At 41.7% G+C, this 8,718-nt stretch overlaps 1 pseudogene; it reads right to left on the bottom strand.

Annotated features, from left to right (window-relative positions):
- Nucleotides 1-202: 202 nt before the first annotated feature.
- Nucleotides 203-2,336, bottom strand: LOC103236658 (little elongation complex subunit 2 pseudogene; annotated as a pseudogene).
- Between the last annotated feature and the right edge of the window lie 6,382 nt (nt 2,337-8,718).

Below are 8,718 nucleotides of genomic sequence, written 5' to 3' on the forward strand. Positions count from 1 at the left end.
CAAACATTCCATTTCAGTTAAAGCATTCCATCACAGAGCCAACATGTTTTTTCAAACACTCAAAGAACTCTTGAGGATACTACAGGAAAAATGTTCCTCTTGCCTGCTGAGCTTTTAGTCATATTTTCCCTCAAACTTTTCTCAATTAAACATTGCTATAACTGTTTTCTTTTTTTTAGTTTAATTTTCCATGGTGCAGTCCTCAAGTTATTTTTCTTTTATTCAGAGCCACTCCTTCAGTTTCAATTTGCTGAGCAGACAAGCAACTGCTTTTGGTTTCTATGGAAACTGGATTCCTGTGGCTGCCCGTAGGCATTCTCGGTCCACCAACCTTTTGTTGTGTTGTGGTATCCGGTGATTTAGGTGCAAACGTACAAGGTATTCTTTCATGATGGATATGATATGGTCATGACAGGCTGGGATCTAATGGGACCCAGGGAACTGAGAGACTGGAAGGTGCACCAGGAAGGCTGCAATGTGTTTTATACGAATTGTATGCTGTTCTAGTAACTTTTCCATCAGAGGCCTTATGGATCAGGAGTGAAGAATCTTCTGCTGCATGGGATAACAAGTAGGAACCCTCCTGTAAGTTACTTAATTTCTTCAGAATGTGTTGGAGGATGTTAAATACCTTGGAAATCTTGAGTGCTGAAAGCTTTTCTTTTAGTGCTTCTGAGGTAATTCCTTCTAGTAGAAAAAGCTTTGAAGTAAATGCATTTATATGGTCAACATAAAATAGCTGTTGGAATGCAATCAACTTTCAGTCCATGAGCGAGGACGTCACCTTCAGTCAGAGCTTCAACTCCATGACCAGCTTGATTCTCTACTTCTGGTAGTACATAAACTGGAAATTGTCTTCCGAGTTTCTTCTGTTTTTAGAACGTGGTCTTGTCTCCATCCTCTGAACACTGGGCTCATGAGTGTCCAGATAACTTACGAAAAAAAGAGGCCAAATAACTTACAAATAAAATTTCCTTCCTGAGGAGCTAGGTATTCCAATGTGTCTTCAACACAGTCCTGTCACATGGCAGTCGTCCTTTTGGCTTCTGAAATGCAGAAGACCATCCAATTTTGGCCAACTGGAGGAATCTGAAGGAACAGACAATTGCTCAAAAACAGAAGACTGTTTAGAATTTTCTGAATTCATTAAGGGCAATTTGGCTACTTTTCTGGAAATTGGCTTTAAGAGCTCATCCTGCATTTTAAAAATCTCTCCAACTGGATCAGATTTTTTGTATACTCATTTGATAGGCTTTTTAAAAACATACAAGACTCACCAGACACAGTGGTTCACACCTGTAATCCCAGCACTTTGGGAGGCCAAGGCCAGAGGATCACCTGAGGTCAGGAGTTTGAGACCAGCCTGACCAACATGGAGAAACCCCGTCTCTACTAAAAATACAGAAAAAAAAAAAAAAAAAAAAAAAAAAAAATTGGCCGGGCGCAGTGGCACATGCCTGTAATCCCAGCTACTTGGGAGGCTGAAGCAGCAGAATTGCTTGAACCTGGGAGACGGAGGTTGCAGTGACCTGAGATCGCACCACCACACTCCAGCCTGGGCGAAAGGAGCAAAACTTCTCCTCAAAAAAATAAAAATAAAAAAATAAAAATACATGACTTTTCTGCAGTATTAGTCTGACTTCCTACAGAAGCCTGTCCTGAGGAAGAATTTATACTAGCTGGTCAAGAACTTAAGTTAGAACCCTCAACAGCTATCGGTATCTTCAGTTTTAGCTGCTTCTGATGTCACAGTCTTTTCCTTTGAGTTGTCTAGGTTTTCCAGAACACTAGGTCTTCAGCATCAGCATGTACCGTATCTATAGTCATATCATTTTTATTAGAAGTTTCAGTTTCCTGAGAATTTTCTAACTGTAAGGCGTCAGATGTTTTCAAGTCACTACCTTGCATCAAAGGCTTGTCAGAATTTGATCCCTGTTCACCACATGATTCGAATCCCTGATCATCTTTATTTTTGCACTCTTCAGGGCCACCATCCATACCAGTGACCAGTTGTTTCTCCTTTTGCAATTGTTCTGTGAGAATCTGAGATAAACTTCTAGAATTAGCAGAAATGTCCGGTGCAGTTGGTGCCACAGGTGTAGTTCCTGCTTTGGGGGCTGTGGGAGCGTCTGTCATGTTAGTGCTGTGGAAGTACTTGCCGGACTTGGTGGCTTTGATGCTTTGGTGGTGGTTACTCCAAAAGTTCCAAGTTTTGCAACATCGCCATCAAAATCCAGATACAAGTTTTCAAGAGTCTCAATTTTTCGGCACTTACTGATTTCACAAGACATGTCTATTTCAGATAACTCTTCAGAGAAAACCTCTTTTGTATGCATGTCGGGAGAGTCAAAGATCCCTATTCCTAAGGCTGTAAATATGTACACAGATAATATAGTTATTGAATAACTCGGGTTCGAGGGAAGTAAAAATAGTTGTTCTCTAGCATAAAAGTAATTCATTTTTCAAAGCTTCAAATTAATTTTGGATCTCTAGGAGGATCATTTTTCAACTTAATGAGTGAAAGTCCAGTTAAAGCGAAAAAATAAGAACAGTTCATTTTAAGTAGACTCTCACAGGCTTAGTCAAATCAAATGCTCTAGGACCTTCTGGTATATTTAGGATACTTTACTTGTATTTGGGAGATGATTCCTCTGGAGTATTTAATATATTCACATGTTGTGTAAACAGAGGCTGTGGCAGCTTTTCTTTCAAATGATCTTTTCAAGGATATTGCAATTGTGAACAGCTTTGGAAGTTAAGGTAGCTTTTCCCGCTGCAGTAGAGGGCAGTTTTCTTGGTGTCTAGGAAAATTAAAATAATGACTACTTTTAGGGCAAAGTCTGAGCAAACTTACTTGAGGCCTGATATGGTTTGGCTGTGACCCCACCCAAATCTCATCTTGAATTGTAATTCCCATAATTCCCATGTGTTGTGGGAGATACCTGGTGGGAGGTAATTGAATCATGGGGGTGGGTCTTATGCTATTCTTGTGAATAAGTCTCACGAGATCTGGTGGTTTCATAAAGGGGAGTTTCCCTGCACAAGTTCTCTTCTCTTGTCTGCTGCCATGTGAGATACCTTCAGCCATGATTGTGAGGCCTCCCCAGCCATGTGGAACTGTGAGTTCATTAAAACTCTTCCTTTTGTATATTGCCCGGTCTCAGGTGTGTCTTTAACAACAACATGAAACAAACTAATAAAATGTCCATTATAAAAGATTGGAGCTTCAGCTTCCACAGCTGTGAAGAAAATCCACTCAGTATACAACTTTTCCCTTTTTTAACCTAGGAGTCTTGTGTCTTTTGCCAACATCTATGAAACAATGATAATGTAACTAATTAGATTGCAAGCAGAGTAAATCTCAGACCCTTTACAATTAACAGTGTTTCTCCACTGTTTACATGAACTTGAAAACTCAAGGCACCTAGAATTTTGGTTTTTTCTCCCTATATTTCACATCTGGGTTTTTATAATAGTTTTCTAACTATTTCTTTAGCATATAAGAGTTCATGGGCCGGGCGCGGTGGCTCAAGCCTGTAATCCCAGCACTTTGGGAGGCCGAGACGGGCGGATCACGAGGTCAGGAGATCAAGACCATCCTGGCTAACCCGGTGAAACCCCGTCTCTACTAAAAAATACAAAAATCTAGCCGGGCGAGGTGGCGGGCACCTGTAGTCCCAGCTACTCGGGAGGCTGAGGCAGGAGAATGGCGTGAACCCGGGAGGCGGAGCTTGCAGTGAGCTGAGATCCGGCCACTGCACTCCAGCCTGGGCGACAGAGCGAAACTCTGCCTCAAAAAAAAAAAAAAAAAAAAAGAGTTCAGCAAACATTTACTGGGTCCCAATCTTCTAACAGATACTCTTACAGATCCTAGAAATCCCAAGATAAATAAAACATGATTCTTGACCCAAAATGCTTCCAATGAATAGAAGAAACATGCATAAGACACATGACACAGAAACAGTCTTTGTTTCTTTCTTTCTTTGCTTTTTCTTTCTTTCTCCTCCCTCTTTCTCTCCCTTCCCTTCCCTTCCCTTCCCTGCCCTGCCCCGCCCCGCCCCTCCCCTCCCTCCCCTCCTTCCCCTCCCCTCCGTCTTACTCTGTCACCCAGGCTGGAATACAGTGGCACGAACTTGGCTCACTGCAACCTCTGACTCCGAGTTCAAGTGATTCTCCTGCCTCAGCCTCCCGAGTAGCTGGATTACAGGCATGCCCACGCCTGGCCACTTTTTTTGTATTTTTAGTAGAGACGGGGTTTCGCCATGTTGGCCAGAGTGGTCTCGAACTCCTGATCTCAGGATATCTGCCTGCCTTGGCCTCCCAAAGTGTCGGGATTACAGGCGTGAATCACTGTGCCTGGTATAAACAGTGTTTTTCATAGCATGGGATATAAGCGATGACAGTAACAGCAACATTTTTTGTTTGTTTTTTTTGTTGTTGTTTTTTGTGATGGAGTCTTGCTTAGTTGCTCAGGCTGGAGTGCAGTGGTGTGATCTTGGCTCACTGCAACCTCCACCTCCAGGGTTCAAGTGGTTCTGGTTCCTCAGCCTCCCGAATAGCTGGGATTATAGGTGCCTGCCACCAATGTGCTGGCTAATTTTTGTATTTTTAGTAGAGATGGGGTTTCACCATGTTGCTCAGACTGGTCTCAAACTCCTGACCTAGTGATCTGCCTGCCTCGGCTTCCCAAACTGCTGGGATTACAGGTGTGAGCCACCACACCCAGCCAGTGACAGCAACATTCAAGTGCTCTGAGGGCACACTGAGGTGCACTGAGCCTGTCGTGAAAGTTCAGGAGAGGGTTCTTGAAGATGATGGTCACTGAATGCAGTTTTGCAGGAGATTGAATTTGAAAAGCTACCTTACCTTCCGAGGTTGTTCACAATGCAAATATCCTCGAAAAGATCATTCAAGAACACGTGAAAAGAGTGTTTCTGATGGAAGGACACAAAGAGAAACATAAGATAGCGCGAAGTGAATCAAGGAACTAAACACAAACTGCTGTTACTAGTTTGTAGAGCTCCTTCTGTGGAGCGATAGGAAGCTGAAGCTGGAGGTTACTATGCACGCCGTGTTAAGGAACTCAGATTTTAGCCTTTATGCCAGTTGCCTCCAGACTTTTCTTTTTTTTTTTTCTTTTTTTTTTTTTTTTTGAGACGGAGCCTTGATCTGTTGCCCAGGCTGGAGTGCAGTGGTGCGATCTCAGCTCATTGGAACCTATGCTTCCCAGGTTCAAGCAATTCTCTGCCTCAGCCTCCTGAGTAGCTGGGATTACAGGTGCCCGCCACCATGTTCAGCTAATTTTTGTATTTTTAGTACCAATGGGGTTCCACCCTCTTGGCCAGGCTGGTCTTGAACTCCTGACCTTGTGACCCACCCGTCTTGGCCTCCCAAAGTGCTGGGATTGCAGGTGTGAGCAGCAGGCCTCAGACTTTTTTGATTATACACTTACTCAGTAAAACTTTCTCAAGCAGTCACCTCTGATGTATCTATGTGTATTTATAAATTTCTGTACATGTTGTGTGGTCTTTCCATGTATTAAATGTAAGTATATTTTGTTTTATAGAATGAAATAACAATAAAGTTGGTTGGGCGCAGTGCTTCACGCCTGTAATCCTGGCACTTTGGGAGGCCAAGGCCAGCAGATCACGAGATCAGGAGATTGAGACCATTCTGGCTAACATGGTGAAACCCCGTCTCTACTAAAAATACAAAAAAATTAGCTGGGCGTGGTGGTGGGTGCCTGTAGTCCCAGCTACTCAGGAGGCTGTGGCAGGACAATGGCCTGAACCCGGGAGGCAGAGCTTGCAGTGAACCGAGATCGCACCGCTGGACTGCAGCCTGAGTGACAGAGCGACTCCGTCTCAAAAAAAATAAAAAAATAAAGTTGCTAATATTTTCTGCTACATCTCAACTGATTGTCTTTCTCACTCTCCTTGAGGGCCGTCATTTAGGCTGCTTCCAGGTGCTAACACGGGGAATGATTCGGTCAGATTTATGTTTTCAGTCACTCCTCACAGTGGAAGATAGAGTTGATGTGCACAAGATTCAAGGAGAAAAGAGTAGGAACCAAGATATAACAGATCAAACAAGAGAAAGTCAGGATCTGACTGAGAGAGCAGGCATGGAGTGAAAGGGAGGGCTAGATTTGAGAAATACCGAGGTAGTGGAATTGGTAAGATCTGCTCATTGAGTAGGGGTGGGGAGTGGCCCTGAGAGGCCAGAGTAAGCCAGAGTAAGGGGATGGGAGAAGCAAGTCCATTGAGTAGGGGTGGGGAGTGGCCCTGAGAGGCCGGAGTGAGCCGGAGTAAAGGGAGGGGAATTGAGTAGGGGTGGGGAGTGGCTCTGAGAGGCCGGAGTGAGCCGGAGTAAAGGGATGGGAGAAGCAAATCCATTGAGTAGGGATGGGGAGTGGCTCCGAGAGGCCGGACTGAGCCGGAGTAAAGGGAGGGGAGAAGCAAATGTTGCACATTGTGCTTCGGGTGACTGGGAGAATAGTGGTTATGTTTAATGACACGGAAGATTCAGTGGATAAGCAGATTTTAGTGGTGGGTTCAATTAAGAAATTGAGCTCATCTTTATATAGATTCATTTCCTTTTAATTTTCTTTCAACACACTCATCCAAAATTTGGTTGTGTTGTTTTTCTGCTGAACAACCTGTTTATTCTCCTTTCTTTTCCAAATCTCCACATTTCGGCCCAACCTATGTCCATAGTGAATTCAGACAGTAAATACAAGCACCTGTTTTCCAAGTGTCTTCTTTGTTATTTATAACACAATGCTTTTTATTCCAATTTTGTAGTTGACTTCTTTTCTCTAATATATTATTGTTTAGTCATTACAGACCCTGTTATTCTTCCAAGCAAATGACCTCAAAGTTTCACTGGCTGACAATAAATAAACTTTATTTCTTGCTGGTGTAATTTAATTTTATTTCATGTACTTTTATCCCAACGTACATTTCAATTTGGGACCTAGACCAAAATAGGCATTCAAGTGCAAATGGTTTATTTTGTCAATGATCTGAGAAGAACAGGAAGTGAGATAGGGAGAAAATAATGACAAAAAAGCCTTTATTTTTAAGGGCGTCATCACTATGGACAACAGGAGCTTAATCCTCCTGTGGAAACTGAGGAGCCGGTGTAAAATGTGTAGCTGAGTAATCCCTCCGGTGGGCCAAGGGAATTGTAATATCTACACACCAATTTCCGTCAGCCATTGGTTGTGGCTCTACCTATGCGTGATCACTCTTCAGCGTTTTGGGCCTAGAAAAAGTAGCCAAGAAGGTTTCAGAGTTGGAGAAAGCCCTCATACAGAAAATGTACCTGCTGACATTTATAGATCAGTCAGGTATGCATTGATGTGGGTGCAGTAAAAGGATATAGAGAGGAATCCACTAAATCCATCCAGGAATAAACAAATAAAATAGGGAAAAAAACCCACTGTTGAGATAAGTTAATACTTTTATTTTGCCACTATTTCTTTCTTTAGCCCTTTTATTCAGTCATCTACTTGTGTACATTAGGTAGGTAGCGTGCAAATTTTACAGTATGCATTAACCCAAATTCAATATTTGTAGTAACTAAAACATGCCTTGTTTTTCATCTCTCTGCTATTCCCTCCCTTTTCCCCAATTTCTCTGTGTATGAAGCCCGACTGACTTGTCAAAAGCTACCTCAAATGATATTTTTACAATAAAATCTTTCCTAAACTTTAGTTAGAATCTATCACTTTCTACTGGCTGCTCCTGTAGAATTTTATCTGTAGTTTTGTTCTGTCATCTTATCACGTTATAATATTATTTACAATCTGTCTGTTAACATATTGTGAACAGGGCTGGGTTCGGGGGCTCACACCTGTAATCCCAGCACTTTGGGAGGCCAAGGTGGGCAATGAGGTCAGGAGATCGAGGCCATCCTAGCTAACACGGTGAAACCCCATCTCTACTAAAAATACAAAAAGTTAGCCAGGTGTGGTGGTGGGTGCCTGTAGTCCCAACTACTCGGGAGGCTGAGGCAGGAGAATAGCTTGAACCCGGGAGGTGGAGGTTGCAGTGAGCCGAGATCATGCCACTGCACTCCAGCCTGGGTGACAGAGTGAGACTCTGTCTTTAAAAAAAAAAAAAAAAAAAAAAATAATAATAATAATAATAATAATACATCTTTAAGATAATTTCTGTCTTACTCCTTTTTACTTATCCTGCAGTTGTCACAATAAAGGTTTACTCACATAATAAGCAAATACCTAAATAGACATGTCTGATTTTCTTACAATTTCTTACAATTATGAAAGTGAATCTTTCTTTGAAAAAAATCATAAATGCCCCACATTTTTCAATGTACTTTTGGACATTTCTTAACTATGTTTTTATAGATATAGACCATTATTATTATGTATGTTAAAGCACTTACAATTTTAATGTGTACACGTAAAATCACATCAAACTATCAAATAATTTTTTAAGATAAAATTTATGAGTTTCTAATAAATATTACAGTATTGCTGCCCAGAAAGCACTAATAAAAATAAATTAACGGTATCATTTGTTACTTTAAAGGCTAGGCATTTCTAATATAAAGAAATGTAAGGAATAGTTCATAAGAACACATCCACTTCAAATTGTAAAAACGAGTTATCTATTGTTAAAGTGAACTAAATATGGCCTGGGAAGGACTCTATACTTCTACATTTGAGTCCTTGTAGATGAACCATAACCT

The sequence above is a fragment of the Chlorocebus sabaeus genome, chromosome 7 (genome assembly GCF_047675955.1).
Source record: "Chlorocebus sabaeus isolate Y175 chromosome 7, mChlSab1.0.hap1, whole genome shotgun sequence".
In the NCBI taxonomy this organism is placed as follows: Eukaryota; Metazoa; Chordata; class Mammalia; order Primates; family Cercopithecidae; genus Chlorocebus; species Chlorocebus sabaeus.